Consider the following 27,396-nt stretch of genomic DNA (forward strand, 5'->3'; position numbering starts at 1 on the left):
TTCAGCAATTCCTGTGAAAAACATGTGGACCACCTGAGATATGTTTTGCAGGCTCTTGGAAAGACCAATCTGACCATAAAGGCAAGTAAATGCCAGATTGGACAGAGTAAAGTGGTCTACCTTGGACATGAGGTAGGAGGTGGAGAAATAAGGCCTTTGCCCAGTAAGATTGAAGCTGTGCAAAATTGGACAACACCTACTACTCAGACTCAGGTGAGAGCCTTTGTGGGCCTCACTGGGTATTACAGGAATTTAATTGAGAACTATGGGTCCATAGCTTCTCCACTGAATGTCATCTCCTCTCCTAAATTCCCTAAAAAGGTTAGGTGGAATGAGGAATGCAATCAGGCCTTTGAAACCCTGAAAAAGGCTCTTTGCCAATCCCCAGTACTCAGAGCTCCTGACTACCACCAAACTTTCATTGTACCCCATTTGCTTCATCAGTAGAACACTGAAGGATCCTGAAACAAGGTGGGCAACCATTGAACGAGAGTGTTTTGCTATTGTGTGGGCTCTGAAGAAGTTTAGGCCATACTTGTATGGTTCTACTTTTGTCATTCAGACTGACCACCAACCCTTGAGATGGTTAATGCAAATGAAAGGGGAAAACCCAAAACTATTGAGATGGTCAATCTACCTGCAAGGGTTTGATTTCACCATTGAGCACAGGTCAGGGTGTCACCACCAAAATGCTGATGGTCTCTCTAGGATGTATGTCATCGACTAGAGGTATGAGATTCATCCAGGAGTGGATTAAATCCTCCCGTCCCTTAGTCTGGGGGGGGGCGAGTGTTAGGGAGAATTCTCTCTTTAGGCTGAATTTCCTCACCTAGTGAGTCCCCCAGCAGCTTTGCTGGATTTCTGGAGTTGGTTTTTTTCTCCTGCCAAGAGTGAGACTCTTTTTCTCCCACTCTTGGACATGATTTATGGTGTTCCTTTGACTGTTAATGTGTTTTATGGGCTATGGGGTCCTTTACTCCATAGGGTCTCATGCGTTTTTACTATGTGTGTTACACAGCACCCTCCGTGCAGTAACACAGGGGTGTCATAGTGACACCCCACCATAGACTCCATACCCTGGGACTGACTACTGTCTCCCAGGGCATGTAAATTCACCATTGGCTTAACTAGTCCCAAATTATGAACAGAAACCAGTACAAACCATCATATTGTGGACGTACTGGTCGGGGCAATTCGATTGCCCCGGGGTCTGTTAGTCGAGGGGGCACGTCTCCGTCCCCCCTGATCGAGTTTTGGCTGGTGGCAGTGGATACTACTTTTTATATTTGACCGCGAATATATCCCTATGGGATTTTCCCATTGTTCGAGGCTACCAACTTTAATTATTTAATTCTCATAGCCTCGAACATACCGCCGGTTTATTTATTTAATATTAATTCGCCGGTTGGTATTTTTTGCCAGGACTCGATTCTAAAATGGCGTTTGTGTTCTCTTCTGTGACTCCAACCCAAGTCGAGTCCTTTGTTCCACTTTTTGGCAGGCTTCTCCACCGAAGCCTCCAAAAGTGGTGCCACTCTGTCTGGGTACCACAGGGGGTGTGGGAGGAGGTTTAGGCACCCTGGACTGAGTTACCTTGGTAACTCAAGTCACACTCTTGTGTGATTGGCCCAAGTGGTGAGCCGGCCAGCTCACCACTTAGCATGTTTGATTGACAGCTAGGCTGAGTGAATGGGGGTGTGCTGCATAAAAGCAGGGCTTTGGGGACTGGAACTTCAGAAGTCGCCACAGGACCTGAGAATTCGATGAGGGAGAAGCTGAGCCGACCTACCACGACGACACCACCGGTGGAGCCCTGCGGAACCGACTCACCACTTCCCGACGACAGAGAAGATCTCCCGGCTGCAGAGGCTTCTTCCCCTGACTGGTGGGCACAACCAGTTTACCTTCTTCTCTTCGCATCCCAGGCCGTCTTGTGGTCGAATTGTCTGTGCCAAGCACCCCGGCAACCGGATAGCCACTTACCACTGGACCGCGAATAAAAGGACCGCTCCTTTTACCTGAGAACACCGGGGCTGGTTTCTTCCCTGGCAGTGCAACGGACTCCTGTCTTCCTCCCCGACGAGATCCTCTCTTCCCCCGGACGAAGCACCGACTTGCATCCGCTGCCAGGAACAACTGCCCCCGCTGGAGTATTCTCACAACTTTAAGGTACCGTGTCCGCCAGGCCTCCCTTTCTAAAGATTGCTACAAAGTAATAATAATCCCTTAACCTTCTGGACTAGGCTGGCCGCCTTGACCTTCTAACTGGTCCCTTTCTTTTGGTCCAACTCTTTTTGACCCTTTGCAAGACTCTTGGGCACTTCAACTGTGTGACCCTGGACACATTTCGTTCTGATCCTCTTAAAGTGGATCCGGCCTTCTGAACTCTAACTTCACGGTTTTACTTGCCCTCCTCTCTTGTTTTTTTCATATGAAAGTGTTGGGATCTGTTTCATATTATACTCTGCTTTTCTCTCCCTTTTAAAACGAATTATTAGAGTGCCATCTGTGTTAAGCGCTCACCGCTGTCTGAAAATAAGTGGGGCTTTACTTAAGACTTGTCTAAAATTCTTCTAAGGGAGTGTATATCTTTTAGTGACCGTGTTTTTGAATTGCTTACTATTAGTGCCTGTGTGTTTTTCTAGATGTGGTTTTAAATAAATAATTATATCTCTTTTACACCAAGCTCTGGTCAGTGTTTACTTGTTCTACTATGTTCTTTTGACCTATTGTGAATACTCTGTATACTGCCTAACTCTTCTTGAGGGAAGTCTGACTGCTCAGCCACAGCTACCAAGTGAATCTGTGTGGTACAGACCGCTACCAAGTGGGTTTACTGCCAAACACCTGTAGTCTTAAATCTTTTGCAGTGGTCCCAGAGGGAACTGCACAGGTTTCTGCCTAACAATGGCGTACCATTATTCGTTTCATATGGGGATTTAGGTGCCTGGGCCGATAGTCGGTCGGAGCTTTCTTCCTTGCGTGAACGTTCTTTCGAAGGGATTGTGTCCTCCGACGTATTCCTCATCTTAGATATATTTCCTTCCAGCTCTGCTGGCCTCGGAAAATTTTTTCTCCAGAGGGCGCTGCGCGTCGACGTCCCTCGAGTCGATGACCCTCGACAGCCGCCGTATCGACGCTCGACGTCATCCTGCCTATAAAGGCCGCGCGCTGCGTCCGTTGCTCAGTTCCGTTTTTCCGCGCTACTCGGTGCCTCGGAATACCGTTGCTCAGTTCTTAGTACTATTTACTTCGAGTTATTCGAATCGTACTCGATGGCTTCCTCGTCGGAACCGACAACCCCTCGATCCGGCTTCAAAAAATGTCGAGATTGTGGGAAAAAGATGTCGTTGACCGATCCTCACAGAAATTGTCTGTGGTGCTTGGGAGCCGAACACCATTGTTCGGAGTGCGAGGACTGTATGTCCATGACAGCTAAGGCACTGAAGGAGCGTAGGGGGAAGCTGGAGAAAGGTAAGACTTTTAAAGCTTCTTCCTCTTCGACGAAGTCGAGACATTCGTCTCCTCGTCACCATTCACGCTCCAGATCTCGGAGTGGGTCTCATCACTCCTCGAGATCGAAACACTAGAAGAGGAGACGTCGAAGATCCCCTTCTCAGTCTTCCTCTTCCTCTGTTTCGCCAAAAAGAATCCCTTGCCCCACGAAACACAGTTCCCGGGCTGAATGGGAGGAATTAAAAAAAAACATGATGAGCGTCTTCGAGAAAGCGGCCTCGACCCCCTCGAAGACTGCCGAGAGCGATGCTCTGGTCGAAAGACCCAAAGGTCAAAAACGCCGCGAGTCGCAGTACCCGGCGAAAGAAACCTCTCGAGCGCGTCTCGAACCCTCGAGTAGGACTATGACCTCCAAACCTTCCTCGAAGGTTCCGTCGACGCCGTCGACGAAGGTTCCGTCGACGTCGAGGTCTTCGACGCCGTTGTCGAAGGGACCTTCGACACACAGGTCTGTCGACTCGACGCCGGCCTCGACACCGGCGTCGACGCCGAGAAAAGTCACGGTGACCACACATCCAGTGACGATTCCCAGGCCCTCGACGTCGATGGCGTCGATGGCGTCGATGGCGTCGATGGCGTCGATATTGTCGAGTAAAATTCCAATTCTGTTGAGGTCCTCGAGGCCTCCACCTCTGTTTTCGACACCACGCTCGAAGCCTTCGACGTCGGCGTCGACGACATCGACGCTTTCGAGGCCAATAATGACAAGTGCAGCACCCTCTGCCTTGGAAATGGGATTTACTCACTTTATTAGTTCAGAATAATTGAGAACTATATCCTCAATTTTAGAAGAGGGTGATTTGTCAGGACAAGACACATTTGAGTTACAGGGACCTGTAACCCCAGTTAGAGAGGAATTTTCCTCTGAAGAGCGCAGATTAAAGGATCTTCATGATTCTTTACATGAGGCAAGTGGTTTAGACACTTCCCCTGAGGTGGATTTTGCTAAACCAGACCCGGGGGAGCATGCTGAAACCCCCTACAGAGCCTTAATGGCCAGAATTACAGAGTTCATGGGGTGGTCTACACCTTCACAATCTTTCCAGCAAGATGACCTCACGGATATTCTTGACAAAGGCCCACAAGAGGATCCAGTGGTGCCCTTTCATAAAGCTCTTCAGAGAAAGATCATGACAAACTGGGAAACCCCAGATGTAATACCAGCAGTAAATAAAAAACTGTCTGCAAAGTACAGGGTATCTTCCACAGACCCAGAGTTCTTGTCTAAACATCCATCCCCAGAAAGTCTGGTGGTACAAGCAGCATCCTCTACAGACGTCAAGACGGCTTATCCTACTGTCCCACAGGACAGGGACGATAAAAAATATGATGCTATGGCTAAGAAAGTCTTTTCAGCATGTAGCATGGCGTTAAAGTCTGTTAATGCTACTTGCACCCTTGCTAGGTTCAGCCATACACTTTGGGAGTGTGCTTCTACAGCGGCTGACTGCATCCCGGAGGGAGAAGAAAGGGATGCGTTCCTGAATATTATACAGGACGGTAAAGACGCTATGTGCGAATCCCTCCAGACGGGCATTGATTCGGCTGACAGTATCAGCAGAGCAATGGCGGCAAGTACATCAACCAGACGGTTCGCTTGTTTGAGAAAGTCGGGTTTTGCCCCAGATGTGCAAGCCAGGCTCTTGAACATGCCATTTGATGGCTCTTCTTTGTTCGGGAAAAAGGCGGATGACAGTTTAGAGAAACTGCAAACTTCAAAAGCAGCAGCAAAATCCCTAGGAGCTGCAATCCGTCAGACTCCTTTTCGTCCCACAGGAACCTCTGCGAGGAGCAAGTCCTTTCGCTTCTACTCCTCATTCGGAAGAGGTAGAGGACGACCGGCTCAAAGGGGTCGAAGAAGAACTACCCGAGGTGGACGGGGTAGATATTCTAAAGCCGCAGCAACAGCAGGTGCCTCTTTACCATCGGCATCTGCATCAGCCGCCCCAAAACCACTCTGAGGACTTCCCTCACAGGACACCTGTAGGAGGCAGGTTGACTCAACATCTGGCGGAATGGCAGGCTATCACTTCAGATGCTTGGGCATTGGAAACAGTTGCCCAAGGTTACTGCCTACCTTTCCTACGTATACCTCAGAGTCATCCACCGGGGATCAGCTCTCAGAAAGCTCCAGATCCGCTCCTCTTGCAGGAAATTATAGACCTGCTAGAGAAAGGTGCCATAGAACCGGTACCTGTAGCGGAGAGGAACAAGGGCTGGTACTCCCCTTACTTTCTCATTCCAAAGAAAGACGGAGGACTGAGACCCATCTTGGACTTGCGAGAATTGAACAAATTCCTCAGGAAAGACAAATTCAAGATGGTCACTCTTTCTCAGATCCTCCAGGCCCTTCAGTTTCAGGACTGGTTGGTATCTCTGGACCTTCAGGACGCTTATTTCCATGTGCCTATCCATCTCAAACACAGGAAACACCTGAGGTTCGCAATTGGCAACTCTCACTATCAATTTCGAGTACTGCCTTTTGGGCTGACCTCCGCCCCGAGGGTCTTCACCAAGTTAATGTCGGTAGTGGCGGCAAGTCTAAGGAGGGAAGGGATTCACGTCTACCCCTACCTGGACGATTGGCTGATCAGGGCTGTTTCTCCGGAGCAAGCTCAGATCCAGCTAAATCACGTATGCTACTCCCTTCACAAGCTGGGCTTCTCCCTCAATTTAAAGAAGTCCCAAATGATACCATCGCAGAGACTCCAGTTCATAGGAGCGATCCTGGATACTGCCCTGGGAAAAGCCTCGCCACCAGAGGTGAGGGCTCAAGATATTCTACAGATGGTTACCAAGTTCCAACTTGCCCAACGTCTCCCAGCTTTCGACTTTTTGAGGTTGCTAGGCCTCATGGCATCCTGCATTTTCCTTGTGCCAGAGGCTCGCCTGAGAATGAGATCCCTCCAGTGGGCACTGAGGACTCAGTGGTCACAATTCTCAGGGAGAATGACAGATCTTCTTCAGGTTCCCGGCAGGGTGGCTCGAGACCTTCAGTGGTGGGCCTGTCAGGAGAACATTCTGAAAGGAGAACAGTTTTGGCAACCCTGGCCGGAGATAACAGTAGTCACGGATGCCTCACTCACGGGGTGGGGAGCCCACGCCAACGACTTGACCATCAGCGGTCGTTGGTCTCCATCGGAGTCCAGACTACACATCAACCTGTTAGAGCTGAGAGCCATCAAACTTGCGTTGAAGGCTTTCCTGCCGTTTGTACAAGGGAAGAACGTCCTGATAATGACGGACAACACGGTGGCCATGCATTACCTCAACAAAAGAGGAGGCGTAGGATCACTACCCCTGTGCAGAGAGGCGATGCAGCTCTGGTTTTGGGCAATCCAAGAAGGAATCTCTCTATCGGCAGTTCACCTAGCCGGAGAGAAGAACTTGACAGCGGACGCTCTGAGCAGGCAGAACACAGTCTCCCACGAGTGGGAGCTAGCTCAGAAAGTCCTTCAAGAGATCTTCGCCCTTTGGGGAACCCCTCAGGTAGATCTGTTCGCCACCAGCCTAAACAGGAAATGCGACCTGTTCTGCTCAAGGGAATTTCCTCCGAGAGGAGCTCTGGGAGACGCGTTCATAGTGGACTGGGAGTTTCCGCTTCTGTACGCGTTCCCACCGGTCCCTGTCATTCCTCAAATGATCAGGAGGTTGAGAAGATTCCGGCGAACCATGATCCTAATTGCCCCGGATTGGGCCAGGAGAACGTGGTACCCGGACCTTCTAGACTTGTCCATCTGCCCTCCATTGCGACTTCCTCTCAGAGAGAACCTACTCTCACAGAAGGGAGGTCAGGTTCTCCATCCAGACATCAAAACCCTCAACCTTCACGCTTGGCTTCTGAACGGCTGAGGTACAAGGATTGGGACCTCCCTGATGATGTTATGGAGGTGTTGCTTTCGGCAAAGAGGCCAGCAACAAAGTCTTTATACCGCTGCCGTTGGAACAAATTTTGCAGCTGGTGTAGAGAACAGAATATCGACCCATTTTCATGTGGTACACCAATGGTTTTGTCCTTCCTACTATATTTGGCAAATTCAGGCCTTCAAGTTGGCACCATTAAGGGCTATCTCGCAGCGCTATCTATCTTTAAGCGTACTGCGGAGGAACCATCCTATTTCAAATTACCCTTGGTAATACAGTTTCTAAAGGGGTTAACCAATGTTTATCCCCCAAGACCATTCCAAGTTCCCCTATGGGATTTAAACTTAGTATTAACTTTCCTGATGGGGACACCTTTCGAACCTCTCCATTCTTGTTCGTTAAGATTCCTTACCCTTAAGACTGTTTTATTAATAGCACTTACATCTGCTAGAAGGGTGAGCGAATTACAAGCTCTTTCTTGTAAACCCCCTCATACAATCTTTCACAAAGACAAAGTTGTCCTGCAAGTGAAGCCTAATTTCCTCCCAAAAGTAGTCTCTGAATTCCATATCTCTCAGAAGATTATCCTACCATCTTTCTATCCTCCTCCTCACCCGGGGAAAGAGGAAGAGAGGTTACACAGACTAGACCCTAGGAGGGTTTTAAGTTTTTACGAACCACTAACACCTCTAATACCACACGGCTGCTCTCCGCGTTGCATGCTTTAAGAGAATCTGTAAATTTGTAATACTAAACTTGTATATATTTGTAATTCTTTAAATACATCTACTGCATTCTCTCCTGCCAAACTGTACACATGTTCCTTCATCGTCACTGTAATTATGTAATGTAATGTATAATTATGTAATGTAAAGTATAAGCATCCTGTAACCAAGCTTTGAATCACCTTGCTGCTCATGCGCCCTCATACCCTCGGGTCTGGTGCGCAATACAAATGAATAAACTAAACTAAACTAAACTACATTAGTAGACTAGCCAGGATAAGACAGGCAGACCAGCTGTTTGTAGGCTACGCAGGTCACAAGCTGGGGTTACCAATAACTAAGCAGACCATTTCCAGATGGATCATTCTAGCCATTCTGGAATGTTATAAACTGGCAGGGAAAGAGCCCCCTCAAAACCTTAGGGCTCATTCGACCAGAGGTATTGCAGCTTCATCGGCCCTCAAAAGAGGCGTGCCGATTAAAGACATATGTGCGGCCGCTACATGGTCGTCTGTCCATACCTTTACACGTTTTTACAATCTGGATTCCTCCTCTAGTCAAGAGACTAGGTTTGGAAGGGCTGTACTGCATTCTATTCACCAATAGAAGACAGCGTGAAGTCAGTACTCCCTCCTCCGAATATAGAATACTGCTATGGGAGCCTATCTAAGATGAGGAATACGTCGGAGGACACAATCCCTTCGAAGAACAAGTTACTTCTTACCTTGTAACGTTCTTTCGACGGGATGTTCCTCTGACGTATTCCTCATTGACCCCCCCATCCATCCCCGCAGTTTTACTTCCCTTGTTGTTGCAGCTTACGCTCCTTCAGGGTGATTAGTCTAGTCCAGACAGTAATACTGTGGGCTACAAAACGGAACTGAGCAACGGACGCTGCGCGCGGCCTTTATAGGCAGGATGACGTCGAGCGTCGATACGGCGGCTGTCGAGGGTCATCGACTCGAGGGACGTCGACGCGCAGCGCCCTCTGGAGAAAAAATTTTCCGAGGCCAGCAGAGCTGGAAGGATATATATCTAAGATGAGGAATACGTCGGAGGAACATCCCGTCGAAAGAACGTTACAAGGTAAGAAGTAACTTGTTCTTCTGGTCCTTTGGGTCTGGTTGAAAGGTTGTGGGAACTCAATGCCTCTCGGATCCTTGTTCTTCACGAGAGGTACGTACATGTTTCATCCTACTTGTGTAGTGTTTGCATGATCGGTCTATTGTTCGCATCTTTGTTTTTGGACCTGCTTTTTCCGCATCTTCTCTTCTCGTGGTTTTCACAGGATTACTCGAGCAGGTAATTTCTGTTAGATCGTATCCTAGGATCGATAGACTTTCTGTTTCTTTCATCAGTTGGAATTTGATGATTTTGGAGTTCAGATGTATGTATGAGAAGTCTCTTCTCCCTGATGGGCATGGTTCCACGATCCACAGATCCCTATTCTGGATATGTCTCAGACTAGGTATTTGTGTTAGGACTTTTAGGATGGTACTTATATTCAGGGTCTCACCATCTCCTTGGCGGTAGCTACGTTTCAATCTTAACATACAGTTGCTTTCTATTTGCTTCGATGGGTATTTCTGGTCCTTTTTGTTGACAGGTCTACCCGAATTTCTGCGTTTCTTAAGGGTAGACATCGTCCGAGGCGAATGCCTATTTCTGTTTTCAGTATCATGTACTTCAGAAGGTTAAGTTTTTTTTAGGCCAACTTTTGGCTCGTGTCTCGGGGAGCGGGAGCCTTCAGGGGGTGACCCCGGGCGTCTCCTTAAGTTTTCCCGAGCTTTTGTCATTGTGTCCACCTCTTTTTTATTCGTTGTACGAACCCCCAATTTTTCTACATCACTAACCCTTGCTTTTATTCTGGTTTGGGGTGACCTACTTGTTGGTGGAGAGGAATCGTGTATTTGGACTTTTCTTGGTGGTTCCAGATTTGAACTTGTGGTAGCCAGCGTTTCAGCTTTTCTTTTAGTGATTCTTATCGTACTGGTTTCAGAACCCGATCCTCAGTCGTATGTAGGCTACGATCCAGCTGGTCATCCAAAATCATCACGGGGTGGTTTGCTCTTTCTTTACCTGAAGTCTTTGGTAAGTTTTAGTGATTTTCCGGCCGCTGATTGGCATCAGAGAAACGCTTAGTTGGTGCTGCTACCAGTTGGCCCATGGGTTTGGCACATGTCTTCAGGCTTAGTGAGCGCCTCATCGGAGCTGATTTGCTTAACTTTGCTTTAGAAGTGATGTGTGTAAGCGGCTTCTGCTGGTTAAAAATGCCATACGAAAAGACGTTTGTATTTTGGCTGGATGCATTGGTTTTGTCTTTATTACGTTCAGGAGCTTTTGTGTATGAAAAATGTTTTAGTGTTTTTTGTTGCACCTCGATGATTTCATCACTTTGCGAATCGGCCTGTTATTTCTACTCTTCTTCCTTTATTATGGCGATTATTTCTTCCAAAGGATCTTTTGGTTGCCCCGGATCTGTGGCCATGGTTCTCGTGCTGAGTTGGTCTGTCATCCTAAATGGCTCTTTGTTTTCAGCGATCGATGTCACAAAGTTTGTTTGTGTGGACTTCGACGGTCTATGGGTGCGTTCTCCAGAGGCTTCCTCAGCAGAAATCGATCTACAAGAGGATCTTGAGCGATCCTGCCTAAAGGATTGTTCTATCCTGGCTGCCAGAATACCCTCTATCCCCACAATAAACCCTTACAGATAGTTCAGCTTGGTTTGCATCAGGGCTATGAGCGAAGTCTGGTCTCGCACGGTATCGTTTATACTCTCGGAAAGCTTGCTAAATGGAGCAATCGCGATCGTAACCGTAGACATGATGTTTAACAAATCTGTTTTTTTTTGCGGGGAGTCTTGAGAGGGAGGATGTTGAAGTTCACTCAGTCTTCACATCGGAATTGGGGTATGCATCAATTCTGTGGGGTTGGTGGGTCCTCTTTCCTTAGCACGAGGTGAGTCTCTCCGCGTTTGTCCCGATGTTGTTAGGATTTTCTCACCCTGCATTGACGTCATTGGTTTTTCTTGAAGCCTAGGCGTCTTCATCTCCAGGGATCTGTCTTGTTTTCGAGCCAGTACCTTCCGGAAGTTGCTTTGGAGATTTCAGAAGGAGACTTAAGCCTGGTGGTTGGTTTGTTTTCCCTGACTCTCCGTCGTCTTTATCAAATTCAAGATTTACTGTGGGTCTGGTCAAGCGCGCCGTGCTGCTGCTCCAAGGACTTTCAACTCTGGTGTCTGCTACTGCTTTCTTGCCGCAATGCCATCGGAGCACTGGCGTGCTTTCCGTCTTCTTGAGAGGGAGTAGCAAGTCGGGATCTTTGATTGGAAGGTTGCTGCTAGGACCAAAGTTAGTTCTTTGGGATGGTTCAATCGATGATTCATGTTGAGAGAGACTTGCCAAGATTTCGCTGTTGGATATTTCCTTCAGTTGGTTCGGCAGCAACTCGGTTTTCTTCTTAAAGAAATCGTTTAGGGAATCCACACTAAAAGGCTTAATTGGTCTTTTCCTTGGGCCAATTATTTTTAGAGCCTTCGGTCTTGTTGTTAATCTTCTTATTATTTTGGAGGTGTTGTAGCGGTATGTTTTGGTTTATAGGCTCGTTGCCGAGGTACGATGTTCAACATTTAGGACTCCTCTTTTTGGTTTTTTCATTTGTTTATTAGGGTCAACATACCCCTCTTCTTCAGACTCGCAGGTAGGAATTGGAGCTGTGGCTATGGAGGAATCCCGCCCTCTAGGGCCGACTGATTCCTCTGCGCCATTAGGCCCCGTGTGGTTCTCACAAGGGATTTACATGGAGGCATTGGTCCTGGACGCTAGGGGCTGCGCACTATGGCCATGGTCATTTTGTTCTTCAGGGGGAGGGGAAGTGACATCCTGTGGGCTCCGTAAATCCTTCTGCACTGGAATTGTGTGAATATCAATGACACACACTGTTTTATCTTTAACGCTAGCGGGGTTAACCATTTGGCCATCGTTAGCGCCCAGTCCCTCCTCGAGGTTTCGTCCTGTAAAGGGCCATCCTGATGGTTAAGAATAGCAGGCTCAAGATGGGCGGTATTCAACTGCGGGGTCTGGCTCACGGATCTAATGTTGGTACCGACACCTTCGATGAGACCTTCGGTCGTGCCAGATGGAAGTGACAGCCCCTCCCCCCCCTCATCGGCGGCTTGCACGACGTCTGGATCCCACCCAATACATTGCCCGATGCCAGTGCCATCACACTTGTTTTGTCGGTCGCGTGCATGGTACACATTTCGCCATGCACTGGAAGAGCAGAGTCAGCGGGGGGACCAGCGGGTGGATCAGCTCTGCCCACCCGCGTATCCGGGGTCCGATGCGAGTTGCTTAGTGAAGGCTCGAGAATTTCAGGGAGGGGTGTTGATTTCTGGACCCTCTTTGAAGCGGCAAGCTTCTTACCCCGCTTCTTGAGGTTGGCCTTAAAGATGACCGTTTCCTTCGGCGGACTGAGAACTCGTCTGAGTGGCTCCGCCTCATTCCGCATGGAAGGGCTGCTGGCAGGTAAGGCGGAGGGGCGGGTGACGGGGGATGGAAAAATTGGAAAGGGGTGGATGGAAGAAAAGGATTGGGAGGGGTGGGAGTGCGGGACGGTTGTTGAAGAGGCAGAAAGGGTTGAAGGAATCAGGGTAAGTATCCTACCTGCACGGACAGCAACCTCACTTGCCGGATCCATCTCCTGTTCCTGCTCCAGCTGCACAGTACAATCTGTGGAGCACTCCATAGCAGCACGCTTGCTCCTGGAATCACGCCTGGCGGCATCTGGGATTTCCAGCTAGGCAACACCATGTAGCTGGAGTTGCCTCTGCGTCCTTCACGGCCAGCCAAGGTCCAGCCAAGGTCTGCCAAAGTCTGCACACTCAGCTGCACACTCTGGCCGCTCCGCGTCGGATACCGGTATTTGTAGGTGGTTCCAAAAAGTTCAGGAAACAGTGAAACAATAGAAAGACTCTGGGTCTGCCAAAGTCTGCACACTCAGCTGCACACTCCCAGTGTGAATTTAATTCCCTATAGATTGTGGCATTTCCGAATTTGCAAGACTGCTCCTCTCACCCGATGTAGTTGTCCAAGCAGTACGACAATCCAGTATCTTTTAAAGAGCGGGATTTTCAACTACCCGGGCTTGATTACACAAGGCTTCCATATCCATTGCTTTTTGTTTTTTACCCTTGGCATTTAGTTCTATCATAAGGTGCTAATTCGACTGCCGACCGCAGCTATGCTCCCAATACAGGCAAAGAAAGAAAAAAAAGTCTTATTTAGCTTCTTTCACGTATTCCTGCCCTATTATTTGTTGTACGCAATGTTGTTCTGACTGCAGTTGCATTCGAAACAATGAATGGAGAGAACACCAGCCCTGCTTACTATCTCGCTTCTTATTTATTCATTTATTTGAATTTATAAAGCACACAAAGTGGCCCGGGGGCATCGTGGTGCTGTTACAGCAGTGCTTACTTAGTTACAAAGAAAATGACAGGAGCACCAGTCTGTGGTTGTAAGTTACATTAAACCATAGCCAGACAGGTGAGAAAGGCAGTGAACATAAGACGGAAAGTAAAAAAGACAAGGGATGGTGAGAGGTGCCGGGATACAGCTGACTAAACTAAGACACGTATAACAACATTTGCAGAATCCATTTCATTCTGTGATGGCAGAGAGTCCTGGGGGCGTGAGGACGAGAGAATCTTTGGGTGAGCTAATTGAAGAGTTGTGAAGGCTGGATATGATGACTCGTTTTGAAGGGGTGTGGCGAGGGCGTTCCAATACTTAGGTGCAAGGATCGTAAAGCAGGCCCCTCCTGCTTTGGGCATTTTGTAGGTGGGAACATTTAACTGGTTGGCGTGGTGTGACCCTTTGGGTCTGGCTAAAGTTGCTCTGGTGATTCTCTCTGTCAGATAGGGGGGGCTGTGAGTGAAAGACATTTGTGTGTTAAGGACAGAGTCTTGAAGAGTATTCTTTCTTTGACTGGCAGCAAGTGCGCTTTTTGTCTGGCTCTGGTAATGTACTCTCTTTTGGGGATACTGAGGGCAGCCCTGAGCGCATTTTTTTGAATCACCTGGAGTCGGTTCAGATTTTGGTGTACTGGATCTTATGGTTCTATCTGTACAATTACTTCTTCCCAGGATCTCGTAGATTCTTAGAAGCTCTTTATTAAGCATTGTAATGTTTATGCCAGTTAGTGCTACTCTCACTGGGTACTACCACAATTTCAAAGAACAGTTTTCCCTCGTCTCCCCGCGTTTGGCATTAAGTTAATGCATGCATCTAGCACTTGGACCCTCTTACCTGCCTTTGTAGGTCTTCATAGTAACTCGTCTCCCGGTGTTCGAGCACTGTCGTCACACACGCTGTTTCATTCCGCGTGCCTCGTTTTTCGACTCCATTCAGACTCCCATCAGCAAGTTATGGGGACACGGAATAGCTGAACTAACTCCCGGGTTTTACTTTCCCATTCAACACAGTCGCAATTTTGGCTTGCTCATACCTTGATGGTCGCACTTTTCATATGCCAGCACAATGCACCACAGGTATCCTTGCGTTCACATGGTTCCCTTGGTAACCACGCTTTTAACTCGCAATTTTTTAGGCTCTTTCTTCTACCTGTCTCATAGACTAATTACATCTCTCTGTTTTGATGTTTGCATTATGGTTTTACTACATCATTCCGATGTATTCATCAGGGTTATTTTTATTCTTACTTCAAGGTATTATTCACACTTCAATCCACCCGAGAATGCATCTCTGATATCCAATATTCTTTAAATACCGGATTGACTCGTTTCCATCGAGATTTCATTTCTGATTACCACTATTCTTTGAAAACTGGATTATTTCCTTTCTATCGAGATTCCATGGGTAGTACTGGCTCTATGCGGCAAGGTTATTTTCATTTATTTCTACTCAATCTCACCAGTCCCATTTGCCAGATCTTTCCTCTACTTTCGCATTTACCTGTAGAGCACACTTAACCTCTCTATTCCTCTGCACGCTCATTAAGCCCAATGATTGCACTCTTAGTTAAGAAAATTAGTTAATTTTCTTTTCGTATAAACTTTCTTTCATCCAAGTTTACTTCTCCACCTGGTTTTACTTGATAGAGTACAGTCCACCTTAGGTCCTCTGCCCTGTGAATCAATTCAATGAAGTGACCCACTAGAGTGGCAGTGTGTATCCTATTTTTGATACAACTTTTGTGTTCCGATATTCTTGTTTTTATTTTCCTCTCTGTCTTCCCTATGCAGATTTTCCACAGGGACACCAGATGGCATAAACTACCATCGTTGAATTACAATTGGTAAGAGTATGTTGTGTCCATGGTTTTGGAAGACCTATGTCCACCTCTGTACTCCTCTTTGTTTGTACACAGCTGGTACAGATACCACACGGTGTGTATCCTGATGCACGTGTAGCGATGTATATGACGAGTTGCACCTGATAAGCATCAAACCCGGTGGAACATTTTATAATAAGTACTTTTGGCTACACCATGGGGAAGCTCACTGAAAGCCTCAGGCACCTTGCTCTTTCCTCTTCCTCGTTAAAAAGTTGCTCCCTCAACATCGTGAACACACGCATAGGCGCAAGTGCCGGCATTGGTCATCTTCATCGTCCTCCTCTTCTGTGGCGCTGGCCTCCTCTGTCGCTTCCTGTTCTTCATCGGCTGATGCGGAAGGAAAATATCTGGACAGGGATGAGGTGGAGGAAGTTCTTACACAAGTTTGGGACTGTATGGGGGTTTCGTAGCCCTTGGTGCAGGAGGATGGGGCTGACCCCACTATTAGACAATATAAGCATACCCCAAAGATGGGGTTTCGATTGGTCTCTGACATCCGTGCTAAAATCCTTTGTGAGTGGCGTGATCCGGAGAAGATTGCCATGCCCCGCTTTATGGCCAAGCTCTACCCGTTGAAGGGGAGTGAGAACTTGCTCTCTGATACAGTTGAAGTTAATGATATCCTCTCTAGTCTGGTGGGTCGCTCCTCTGTGTCAGCTGAAGAAGCGGCTGTCTGAGATCCGGTGGACCGTAGGGTGAATTCCAGCCTGAAAAAGGTTCATTTTGGAGTGCATCTGGCCCTCAGTGCGAATGTCTACGGCTCCTACACTGCAGAGACAGTCCTGGGTGGTTTCAGGAAGTTGAGAAAGGCAGTGGAAGAGGGATCTGACTGTGCCCCGCTACTGTAAGACATGCAACGGCAGGTTGATCTCTTGTACGATCTGGCATTTGATGGAGTGCTTGGCTCGGCCATGGCTATGGGTGCTGGTGTGTCGGCCCAGAGGCATGTTCACCTACGAGATTGGAAAACAGAAGGTTCGCAGAAGGTGGCCCACCTTAAGCTTTCTTTTTACGGTTCCAAACTGTTTGGTGACTTACTTGAAGATAAAGTAGATAAAGTGTTTCGTGCTGGCAAACACGCTGATAAGTCACATCAGAAGTCTTCCTCGACATTCAAGAAATCCTCTTCTGGTGCGGGTGCAAGGACCGGAGAGTCGTTCGCTGGTTCCTCCTCCCACTCCTTTAGGAGACCCAGAGGGGGCCGTGGTCCTCTGCGCTATTCTCGTCCAGGACCGGCTCAGAAGTCCTGACGATTTAGGCAGGCCGGTGGGTGGACATCTCTGGCAGTTTTTTCCGATATGGGACCGGTGCTGTTCCGATTCTTTGGCTCTGGACACTGTCTGTAAGGGTTATCATGTGAATTTCCTGTCTACCTCTCTCCAAGGTTGCATGGTTCGGACTGCTTTTCCCTGCTCTCAGCCCAAATAATGTGCTATGTTGAAGGCTCTGTCCGAGTTGTTGCAGAATGCTACTGTCATGCCGGTTCCTCTTCCACAGCTGTGTCTGACATTTTACTCAAGGTTGTTTCTGCCTCATTTTGGACCTCAAGGCTCTGAACTGCTTTGTCCAGAAGGAACGGTTCAAGATGGAGACTTTGCAGAACATTCTCCCGATGTTGCACAGGGGGGACTGGCTGGCGTCCCTGGCTCGCCAAGATGCATATTACCACTTGTCTCTCCGCCCCTGCCAGATGAAGTTCTTCCGGTTTGCTGTGGGGTCTCTGCATTTTCAGTTCTGAGTGCTCATGTTTGGGTTGCGGTCACCCCCCAGGGTGTTCACCAAACTGGTGACTCCCCTGGTGGCACACCTCCACCTGTGGGGCATTCACATTTTTCCCTACCTGGATGACAGGTTGGTCAAGGCGGCCCTCCGGCAGGTGGTTTTGGCACATCTGCAACTGGTGTGCCAAGTGTTGCAGGATTGGGGTTTCTGGAGAAATGGCAGAAGTCTCAACTGGAGCCGTCTTAGGATCTGGTATTCATCGGGGCTCAGATTTGCACCAGGATGGGGAGGGTTTTTCTGTCCCAGGAAAGGGTGCAGCGCCTGCTATCTGTCCTTGGCAGGGTTCTCAGGCAGCAGAGTTTCACTGCTCGCCTATTACTCATGCTTCAGGAACACATGGCCTCTTGTGTCTTCCTGGTCCCTTGGGCTTGTCTCCATCTGCATCTTCTGGTCTCTGATCTGCTCGCCCGCTGGCTCCCGGCTTCTCAGGCTTACAAGGCCTTGATCCCAGTGTTGCATGCTCTGAGGGCCAATTTACTGTGGTGGTTCTGGGTTTCAAATCTCTGGGTAGGGGTTTCCGTGTTCCAACCCCCTTTGACAACTCTTACTGCAGATGCCAGCGGAAGGTGTTGGGGCGTCACGTTGGGCGTCCTCTCGGCTCAGGGGTTGTGGGCTCTGGAGGAAGTTCATCGCTCGTCCAATTGGAGGGAGTTGTGTGCCATTCTCCGGGCACTGTTGCACTTGGGGATGTTTCTGGAAAGCCGGGCGGTGATGGTCCAGATGGACAATACCACAGCTGTGGCCTATGTCAACCACCAGGGGGCGGGGGGTCCGGCCGCTCCTTGAATTCTATGGTGGCTCCTGGGGGGGAGTCTCACCTGTTGTCCCTGGTGGCCTCTCACATCAGGGGGGTGGACAATGCTCAGGCGGATCTACTCACCCACAGATTCCCCTCCACCTTTGGGGAGAACTGCGTCAGCTTCGGACTCCGGTTCTAGATCTCTTTGCCTAGCTGGTCACTGCAAAGGTACCTCTCTTCTGCTCCCGGTTCATGGCGTAAAGGGCTTGGGGGTGGATGGCTTCACTGTGGAGTGACCTTGGGGTCTCCTTTATGTGTTCCCTCCTCTCCCCCTTCTTCACCGGGTGGTTAAGCCCATCAGGGAAAGCGGGGCGTCTGTGCTGTTGATTGCTCTGTTCTGACCCCGTCAGAGCTGGTTTACCTCCCTGATGGAACTTGGGTCCCAGGAGCCTTGGTTGATTCCGAGGTGGCCTTGTCCCCTGCAGGTGGGTCTGGGGTTCGGGGTCAGGCGGATTCAATGGGCGGTTTGGATATTGCACAGTCTCGGTTAGTCGCCCAGGGTTTTTTGGGTTCCTTTGGTCGAGTCTTTCCTTTATGATCAAAGGCCTTCTACTCTGAAGGCATATGACAGACACTGGGGCCACTTTTGGGCTTGGTGTGGGTTGTCTGGGATCCCCCCTATGGTCCTGTCTGCCTGCCATTCTCCAGTTCCTCCAGGAGGGTTTTGATGAGGGCCTGGCATTCTCCATGCTTCGCTCCCAATGGGCCTCCATTAAGATGCTTTTGTGGCCTCTAATGGCCACTTGGATTGGGAGGTCTTGGTGGGGAAGTTTCTTCAGGGTCTCTCTGCTTCCCGTCCTTGTACATATAAGTGCCTTCCCCTTTGGGATCGCCCTCTAGTCTTAAGGTTCCTTCAGGGGCCTCCATTTTAGCCACTGTCGGAGATTGATATGAAGCACCTTACTCTGAAGACTGCTTTCCTGATTGCTATCACGTCTGCCTGTCTGCTGGGGGAGGTTGGGGCTATGTTGTGTCGACCCCCTTCTGCCAGACTCTGTGGTTTTGCGATGTGATCCAAAGTTTCTGCCTAAAGTTGTGTCTCGGTTTCACACTTCTCAGGATCTTCTCAGGATCTTCTCAGGATCTGGTTCTGCATTTTTCCAGGATCCTCAGACGCAGGACGAGGTGGCTTGGCATGCCATTGATGTGCGATTTGTAGTTCTGGAATATTTGGCTCGGACTGCCCCTTTCCGGCAGTCTGATAGTCTCTTGGTTACTTTTGGCCCCGCTAGTGCGGGGCGGAAGGCCTCTGTGGTTTCCATTAGCTGGTGGATCGATCCGCACTGTTGTCTCCATGGCTTATGTGGCCTCTGGCCTGCCTGTAACTCGGGAGGATAGCTCAGCGGCAACATGCTCGCCTTGGAAGCAAGATGACACGGAGCAATACAGGTTCCTGCCCCGGGTCCGCGCTTAGAAACCTTTCGGTATCTATCATATCAGATCATACCTGACCACATTCAGGGTCACTCTACCAGGGGTTTGGCTGCTTCCTGGGCAGATGCTCGGGCGGTTTCTCTGCATGAGATTTGTAGGGATGCCACCCGGTGCACCTTTGCCCACCATGATCGGTTGAATGTCTCCCTGTTGCTGCTATGATATGCCGCATGAAGTAAGTACTGGGACGCGAAAGAGTGGGCGTGGAGGAAATGTTCCAATTACTTACCAGTAATCTTCATTACTCCTAATACTCCCTTCCTCGTCACAGTACTGATGACCCCACCCCCCTCTCCCTCACTATGGGAGGGGTCCCATGCTCCGCTTTGGATATGTTTAACTGGAAGCTGAGTGATAAGAGGAGGAGTTTTACAGAAGAAAATAAATAGAAAAGGTCCTGTGTCAGAGGCAGGAGCCTAATGAGTAAGTACGGTGACGAGAATATGACTAGGAGTAATGAAGATTACCGTTAAGTAATCCGAGCATTGCATAGTTCTTGAATTAAAATCGTACTATTTATGCATGTTTTATTCATATTTTTAGCGTTACACGCCTCTGCAGCGTTGAATCCAGTGTCGAAAAATTATTGGTCGGGGGTCAAGTGAAAATGGGCAGGTTTGCAAATAACCTGAGTATGTTGTACTAATGAAATGTGTTGCAATTTGTTTAATTTAACGAAAGGGAATGTAGTTTGTTATATTAGTAAACTATTAAACAAAAACAAATATTTGGAATTAAAAGCATTGCATTTCATCAATTAAATTCAGGTTCAGAAAATATTTATTTTTAAGAGATATAGTAGCTTTGTAAAATAAAACTACATATCCTGCATAGTATATCAGTTCTCATAACATAGCATAATCTTTCAAATGGTCGTAACCATGTTAGCCAGAGGGAACACCCTTTTTCTGAGTTCCACAATAATGTTCAGCTGACATTGCTAAAGCTGAACCCGATTTAAAGGGCAGATAATATTGGACAGACCTCTTGCCCATCCCTTTGTCTTCGATGGTGTAACAATGACTGCGATTTTTAATTTATTTTTGCAGCAGTAATCCGGTTCCGATATGCCATTAAATAGCCTAGATCGATCAAGTCTTCATTTACTAATGCCGAATGCGCAGTAAATCCGGATCCATCATTTATTTTCCGAAAAAAATGCTAACATCCGATGCCATGGCATCTCAGACAATGATTTGAGTAAAATTGTGATGCTTGATTTTACATAATTGTTATTCAATACATCACATCTACGTCCCTTTTCCTCATCCCTGTACTTATTTATGTGGGACCCAGCCTCCATGACAGGACCTAGTTATTCCCTCTTTTTATTCCCCCTGCCCCCGTTTCCACATTCTAATCATTTGTCCAGGCATGCAGGGCAAGGCAGGGTCAGGATATGGTCAAACTGGCTTGGACTCCTATAGGGCAAGGTGGCCAAGGAAGGATGTAGATAAAAGTAGGCTGCTGAAGCTGGAAATGGAGCACTGCTGTGCCCCCGCCATGGCAGTGTGTTGCATGGCGCTGGATTTGTCCCTTGGCTGCCCTCCCCACAGCTCGGCTCACAGGGGTGGCCTAGGTGCACTGGCCCATGGGTGTTGCTGTGGGTGCCTGTGATGGCCACAATGCACTGGGGGATGGTGTGGTGGGCTGTTGACATTACATTTGGTATTGGGGGGGTTTGACTCACCTTCGGCCTGCCACGGTGCCAGCGCCTGCCGCCGATCCTCCAACTCCCTCCATCCCAACCATGTCGATGATGCTGCAGCAGTGCTCATCCCATGGCATGAACTCCTGTGGTGGTGGTGGTGATCCTCCCCGGGTTGCCATGCAGTCTGGCCGGTGCTGGGCTAGGATTCCCCAGACCCGCAGGTCGTTGAACCGCTTCCTGCAGTCTTCCCCATCCTTGGGGACACGGCCGACTGCAGACACCTTCTGGCTGATGGTGCCCCAGATGTGATTGCAGCGTTTTGAGGTAGTCTTTTTCTGGCGTACCCCGTACAGCTCATCATAGTGCCCTATCACCTCCTCCACAAGGACAATGAGCTCTGTCTCTGTAGATTTTGGCTTACGGAGCTGATCCTGGGCTGACGTGCCCCTTGCACGCTCCTGTGACATTCTGAGTGTTCAGCTGCTCTGGATGGCTGCCAGAGGCTCCGATTTTTTATGGATTGTGATTTCCAAAATGCCCGCCACAGTGTTTCCTGTTCCGGCAGTGAGGCGTTTCCTACGTGCGATATTACTGCGCGATACCACTGTGCACTAATCGTGCGCGATGTTGGCTGCTGACGGCGTGTAAAGTAGTGAGCCAGAGACAAGGAGGTAAGTTACCCAATAGTATTTATTTCTTACAGCCCACCAGAGGTTAAATGATTGTGCACCCAGACTTCTCTTTATCCAATTAACTTCAATTAGCGTTCATCGCAATAAAACCAAAATAAAGGGTCTTCCAGGTTGTTAAAAAGACAAAACTCAAGGATTGCAATATTGCTTGTTCACAAATGAATGCAGTTCAAAATACGGAGAACACAGGAATGGCAGCCTTTCTTTGTTCAAAGCAGCAATATTCAGCCCCGAGCGTTTACTCAACACTTCCGAATGGTTCAGAGCCTTTTCTGTTCAAGCTCTGTGGCCTGGCCGGTGCTCGGAGCCAGCCGTTCCACACTGGCCTTTGCTGGACTTCAGGAAATAACCAAACTTCCCTTTTTCCGCCGTTGGGACTCAGGCGTCTTCATCTGGTGTGCAGTCGGATTTGACCACAGGTCCGGTACGGTACACTCCGGTGAGTTTTCCTTTTTCATCTAATACGCCCACCGATATGGGCTACTGTCCTCGTACCATTCCGAGTCCACTCTGTCAGCCTCCTTCCACTCCTGCAAAACGAGAGACAAGTTGAGCTGTTTTCTGATGCTTTTAACCCCGGTGAGTTTCCTCCCCAGTAATTAGCGTTAGGCGTTCCCAGCCCTGGGCTCCTTACACCTGAGGCTAATTCATCTCTTCCCAGCTTCAACTTCACAGAGTTAGCTTTGCATTTAACCCCGCCTGCCCGGAGCCCCCATTATATGGAAACGTGGTTTTTCGTCTTCCTTGTCTGATTTCTATTCCCTTTTTCTGGCTTTTGTTTTGATTATGTATCCGTTAGGGCATTCTGGGATATGTCGTTTGTGTCTTTTCTCTTGTGTCTCTTATATTTGTATTGTCCGGTGTGATAGTTGATTGGTGTTGCATTCTGGGACATGTAGTCTGGGCTTTTACTTGTTCCCGTGTGTCTCTTAAACTTGTCATTATATGGTCTGGTGTGATCATAGACTCATCCCCCTTCCTCTTGTTTTGTTCCGTATTGGCCGCTATTGGTTCCTCATTACACGGCGCTAGGGCTATTTGCGAGGGGATTTCTGTATTATTTGGGTCAAACAGTATTAGCGCTAACGCCAGGTACGTGTGCCTGTGTCCACCGGCTCATGATACAGCGGTTTCTGCGCAATTACTGCCAATGTTAACGCTAATACTGCTCAACGCTAATTAGGGCCAGATAACACTCAACTCGTGATGAGGCCCTTTATGTTTTGAAGTGCCAAGATCCTTTTGTTGATCTATTTTATGTTGCAAGTATTGTATTAAAATCCCCTCCATTGACCTTTGGCAGAGGGAATGTGCATAAAGCCAGGGAATGCTCATTTAACAAATAGCAATTGTTTCCTATTGGACTACAATATGTTCCCATGATACACTGGTATCCACTAATAGCTATTTCGACGAGGCACAGCCTGCCCCTTCTGCCTCTCCAGTCATTGTGGCCACAATCTAGGATTGCTGTTTTGACAAGATAGCTATCCCTTGCATGCTGTGCTATGCTGTTATTAAGTCATGGGGCCTCATTATAACTCAGGCGGTCCGGAAATAACGGTGGCGGTAAACCCGCCGCCACTGTTGTTTCCGGACCGCCTGATCCCGACTCCTGCAGGCAGGAGGGGATGTTCCCGCCATGTCTGACCTGGCGGGTTTAACACCGCCCGCCTGCAGGCGGACGAGGAAACACCGGCAGCATTACGAGATGCTGCTGGTGTTTCCATGATCCCCATTCCCATCGAGGCCCATAGGACTCAATGGGAATGGGGATTAACACCATTCCGCCTCCGTGATTTCCGGAAAACCGGGGTTGTAATGCCCCAGTAATTCCGGGAATCACGGAGGCGGAATGGTAATACGAGTCCGGCCGTAACCAGGCGGTTTTACCGCCGTGGTTAACGCCGGACTCGTAATGAGGCCCATAGTTTCCACCAAGCTACATTTCTGAAATAGGCTTTGGCTTGATTTATCGCTTGGAAAATAGAGACTTGGGGCCTCATTACAAGTTAGCCGGTCCGGATATAACGGTGCTGGTAAAACCATACCGGCACTGTTTTCCGGATAGGTTAACTATGAGTTCTGTGGCCTTGCGGTGTTAAACCCGCCAGGTCTGACCTGGCGGGTGTAACGGCACTGGCCGCAGACGGACGCAGAAACACCAATACCATAACTGCATGTGCCAGTGTTTCCGTGGCCCCCATTCCCATGTAGTCCTATGGAACTCCACGGGAATGGGGAGTAACGGAATTCCAGTGCCGGAATTACTGGATCACCGAGGCTGTAATGCCCCGGTGAATCCGGCAAGTCCGGAGCCGATAAGTCCCCACAGGTCCAGTGGTAGCCTGCCAGTTTTACCGGCACGGCTACCGCCAACTCGTAATGAGGGCCCATGGGCTTTATCGTCTTTTAGCCAGTCCATAATCAGATCACTATGCATAGGACTATTTCGGTCCTTAATATTTCAGTGGTCTTTTCCATACATCTATCTCAGTTTTCTCTGTGTCCCTCCAACCTCACATCTGAATATCTTTTCTCGCCCTCACCCCCCTCTTGCTTAATATTCAGGTTCTTACTCCTCCTACAAGGAATGCTACAATAAGCACTTCTTAAAGATCTCTATTGGGATACTTGATGCCTGCCACGTCCCTGCCTTTGAATTATATCCATGATTACCTCAAAACTCAAGATGAGAATATCCAGAGGATGAAATGATATTGCACAATTTGTCATAGGTTGGTCTTTTCTTATCCTACACTGCTGAACAATGTCCTCCCCTGCCACAGATCGTTCAGATTTCCGGCCATTTGTACAATGTTTTCTGTGTGCTGGTGGTTTTTAGACTATGGGCCTCATTACGAGTGTGCCGGTCCGGTAACAACGGTGCCGGTAAGCCTACCAGCACCGTTGTTACCGGACCGGCACATTTCGAGTCTGCGGCCGGGTGCCGTCCCGCCCACAGCCTTTCATGGAAGCACCGGCACCGTTATTAATGGTGCCGGTGCTTCCGTCATCCCCATTCCCTTTGGGTCCTATAGGAATGGGGATTAACAATTTTCCGGCGCCTGACTTCCATGAACACCAGGGTTGTAATCCCCTGGTGTTTCCGTGAAGCCAGGTGCCAGAAAAATTCTCGAGTCTGGCGGCAGCCTACCGGTTTTACCAGCACGCCACTGCCGGACTCGTAATGAGGCCCTATGAATCACCTGCTTAATTTTTCCTGATTACTTACTCTTAGCACAAATCCGGGACCATCTGAACAATATGAACTTCTGTTCTGGCCCTTTTTGTCTTACAAGTTCTAGCCAAGTTTAGTGGTGGTAGTCCATACAGTTCACAGTAACCCTTCTTGGATAACTGCATTCCTTAGATGTCTGAGACAGGAGCAGTGTACGCTGGCTGCAACCAAATCCTAGTTCACTAATTCAGAGACAACAACCTCATTACGAGTCCAGCGGTAACCCTGCTGGGGCTTCCGGCGAGTTGCCGCCGGACTCGTAACACTTTTCTGCCGCCTGACTTCCCGATGCCACCGGGACATTACAAGTCCCGGTGGATCGGGAAATCAGGTGCCGGAACATGTTACTCCCCATTCCCATGGAGCCCCATAGGATCGCCACACTTGTATTGAGGCTCAAGGTTTTCTTTCACAAGATTTCAATGTAAGTTTAAAATGTTCTGGTCTTTATCACCAATCCAGAATTTAAGTGATTTGAAGTTATGGTATGGTAATGTTTATTTGTAAAGCACCTAAACACAAGGCAAGTGTTTCAAAGCGCTCAAGGAAGGAGGGAACAATGGGAGAAAACAACAGTCATTCAGAGCCCTTGATTTTCGGAACGATACAAGTCTGCACAGCAGAGTAAGTGCATATAATACAATTAACAGTGTAGATAACAGCAAATATGTCCGACGACGATTCTGCAGTTTTTCCAAGTGCATTGAGGCGCTTCCATGCAAGGAGGGAAGACAGGGAAGAGAGACGATCTTCAAGCATGGTACGTTCAGATCGTGCAAGTACACAGACACTACAGGGCAGGGGGGAGGACAAGTGCAGGGGGGGTCAGGCGCAGGGGGGGTCCAAGTGCACCCAGTCAGTCAGAAACTGGGGTATGTGCTGAGAGATGCCACTCTCATGAGTCATTGACCAAGTGCAGTAGCAAGGAGACAAGTGCAGGCCCTGGAGGCAGTGCAAGAGGACTGGCGAGGGTGCCAGGGACCTGTGAGACTCTGAGGTACACCCGGCGGCCAGTCAGTAAGCTGTGTGGAAAAGGAGGGAGAGAGAGGGATAGAGCGGAGAGAGAGGTTAGCAGGGTAGAGGGAGAGAGAAGGAGGAGGAGGAGAAGAGGAGGGTCTTAAGGAGTTTCCGGAACTTAAGGAGATCAGGCTCAAGATGGAGGGCTGCAGGGAGGCTATTCCAGAGGGAGCCTCCTGCTGAGGATAAAGATCTACCTCCAAATCTCTGCATGGAGAACCGGCTCACACGCAGAAGGTTGGAGGTAGATGAGCGGAGGGCTCTGGAATGACAGTATTTAGGCAAGCATTGTTGCAGATAGGAAGGTCCCGGGTCCCAGAAAGCCTTGTGGACAATGTTGAGGGTCTTGAACTTGATCCTTGCAGCCACGGGGAGCCAGTGGAGGGATTTCAGTGCCGGAGAGATGCGGCCCCTTGGCTTGAGGCCAAGGATAAGTCTTGCTGTTCTGTTCTGGATGAGTTGCAGAGGGCATAAAGCAGAGGCAGGGAGGTTGAAAAAGAGGCTGTTGCAGAAGTCCAGCCTTGAGAGAACCAGGGCTCTGGAGACAGTGAGCCACTGGGGGAAGGTGAGAAACGGAAGAGTGCTTCTGAGGAGGTGCAGCTGGTAGTTGGACTTTTTAGAAATGTCCGAAATGTGAGTGGAACAGGAGAGAGTGGAGTCGAAGATGGTCCCCAAGATTTTTTGCCTGGCCGGTGGGTGCAGGGCCAAGGGAGGCCGGCCAGTGAGAGAGAGTCGGAAAGCGGGAGCAGGAGTCCCAATGCGAACGATCTCAGTCTTGCTGACGTTGAGGCAGCGGTCGTCTGCAGCACACCATGACTGAATTGCAGACAGACAGTCAGATATGAGCGAGGTAGAGGTGGTGGCTGAGGGTAGCCTGAAGGAGAGTTGTGTGTCATCCGCATATCACTGGAAGTTAGAGATGAAAGTGGCAATCACACGTGCCAGGGCAGCCATGTAGACATTGAAGAACCAGGGGGATAGGTTAGAACCCTGGGAAACGCCATAAGTTTAAAGAGTGATATTAGAGACAAAGGACCCAAGTTCCACCTGGAATGGGCAGTCGGAAAGGAAGGAGGTTAACCACGCCATAGCTTGACCTGTGATTCCCAAGGTGTCACAGAGACATGCGATCAGGATGTTGTGGTTTTTAATGTCAAAGGCAGAGGAGCGGTCAAGAAGAATGAGGACAGAGGGAGTGTTAGTGTCAAGATTTCAGAGCAGGTCTTCATGGGTGTTCAGAAGAGCAGTTTCCGTGCCTCTGGATGGTCTAAAGCCAGACTGTTGGTCGTGGAGGCTAACCAACAGATTCAGTGTGGAGG

General features: G+C 48.9%; 1 protein-coding gene across 3 annotated transcripts in view; it reads left to right on the forward strand.

The window, feature by feature from the left end:
- LOC138492605 (THAP domain-containing protein 2-like) overlaps positions 1-27,396 on the forward strand; it is a 530,416-nt gene that overhangs the window by 192,239 nt on the left and 310,781 nt on the right. The gene's annotated exons all lie outside the window — the stretch shown is intronic.

This window comes from Ambystoma mexicanum, chromosome 10 (genome assembly GCF_040938575.1).
Source record: "Ambystoma mexicanum isolate Mex_15411 chromosome 10, UKY_AmexF1_1, whole genome shotgun sequence".
Lineage (NCBI taxonomy): Eukaryota > Metazoa > Chordata > Amphibia > Caudata > Ambystomatidae > Ambystoma > Ambystoma mexicanum.